General features: G+C 38.9%; 1 non-coding gene across 1 annotated transcript; it reads left to right on the top strand.

Annotated features, from left to right (window-relative positions):
- The first annotated feature begins 1290 nt into the window (after nucleotides 1-1290).
- LOC128591648 (U1 spliceosomal RNA) lies at nucleotides 1291-1453 on the top strand. Its single transcript, XR_008381609.1, has one exon. It is a non-coding gene; the product is annotated as a U1 spliceosomal RNA (small nuclear RNA).
- Nucleotides 1454-1875: the final 422 nt, after the last annotated feature.

Raw genomic sequence — 1875 nt, 5'->3', positions numbered from 1 at the left:
CAGCAATTAGAAGATGTGGGAAAGTTCCTATTAATACCAACCTCAACGTGGAGAGAAATAATGGGCAAAAGCTGAGGCAGAGCATCGCGGAACTGGCTGAGAGCACGAGGCTGTATTTCAAACTCCTTGTCTGAGATCTCAGTTGTTTTATTAAAACATGCTGCAAAGCCATCTATTTAGAATCAACAAAAAGATTTTATGAACAGGAAGGAGGGAAAGGTTTGGCAATTGTTACACTATAAATACCAAGCTTAATTAGAGATACTAGATGTAAGAAATCACCATTATCATTGCCATATTATTCTTCTCAGACTGTATTTTATTTCATTTTCACAATGCTGTCTAGTAAGTACTATTATTTTCCCCAATTTTTTTTTTTTTGAGACAGAGTCTCAAGCTGTCGCCCTCGGTAGAGTGTCGTGGCATCACAGCTCACCGCAACCTTAGACTTTTGGGCTTAAGCGATTCTCTTGCCTCAGCCTCCTAAGTAGCTGGGACTGCAAGCGTCCGCCACGCTGCTGGGCTATTTTGTTGTTGTTGTTGTAGCTGTCATTGTTGTTTAGCTGACACAGGCCAGGTTTTAACCTGTCAGCCTTGGTGCATGTGGCCGGCGCCGGAACTGTTTTCCCCATTTCTTGGAAGAAAGAATTAGGAATTAGATTAATTAGGCAGGTGGTCAGAGGTCACCCAGAGAAAGAGGTGATTTAATTTTTTTATGTGAACTTCAAATAAACTCAGGCCTTTAGCTACCGTGATATGATAGCTAAATGTTAATATAACACAGTTTACAAATATTACCCGATTTTTTCTCTATTTAACTGTTCTTTTTTTTTCCATATGCTAAATTGTGAATGTTGACTGTTTCAGGCTGCAAAGAAACCAAACAAGTACAGCTGCCCCACAGATTTCTGTCTCTCATCTCTCTCTCTCAATATCTTTTTTATCTTCCATAAAAGGAAAAAGAATTAAATGAAAATGTTATGACATTAAAAATTCATTCTGAATGTTTCTTTGAGAATACCTATACAACCATAAAGTATAATTTGATTATTTACCTTAATCATTTCATTGAATACAGAATGTATTGTGTATACTTTGTGTATTTCTTTTTTTGTTTTTGTAGAGACAGAGTCTCACTTTATTGCCCTCGGTAGAGTGCCGTGGCGTCACACAGCTCACAGCAACCTACAAACTCCTGGGCTGAAGCGATTCTCTTGCCTCAGCCTCCCGAGTAGCTTACTTTGTGTATTTCTGTAACATCACTTCTGGATCAAAAAGTTAAGATGTGATATATTTACCTGGCAGGGGAGATACCATGATCAGCAGGTGGTTTTCCCGGGACAAGGTTTATCCATTGCACTCCAGATGTGCTGACCCCTGCGATTTCCCCAAATGTGGAAAACTCTACTGCATAATTTGTGGTAGTGGGGGACTACATTCGCACTCTCCCCTGGGGAAAAAATAAGTTAAGATGGAAGAAGGAATGCTACTTCAATATTTGTTTCCAAGCTGATAAAAGTCTACGCATAACAGTATGATACTTATATAAGATAGCCATTTGTGTAAGGTACTATTGATGTAGAAAATCTCTGAACTTTTTAATTTTGCTTTTAATTATTTAAAATTTTTTTAAAGTCAGATTACAATGTTTAGATTTGTTAGGTAGAGCTCCTGTTGTACTCTTGTCCAGCACCCATGGGGTATACCAGATACCCTCAGGTACCCTTACGTTGTGCCCATTAAATGAGAGAACACTAATCCCCCAGCCTCCTCTTCACCCCCTCCTTTTTCCTCCTTTCCCCTAATTTGAATTGAGTCAAGTTTTTCTCTTGTGTGCGTGTGTGTTAGGTTGTCTACGGGCTTCATACTAATACT

This window comes from Nycticebus coucang, chromosome 1, assembly GCF_027406575.1.
Source record: "Nycticebus coucang isolate mNycCou1 chromosome 1, mNycCou1.pri, whole genome shotgun sequence".
NCBI classification, from domain to species: Eukaryota; Metazoa; Chordata; class Mammalia; order Primates; family Lorisidae; genus Nycticebus; species Nycticebus coucang.
The sequence above is the reverse complement of the archived record's forward strand: the minus strand, read 5'-3'. Positions and strand labels throughout refer to the sequence as shown.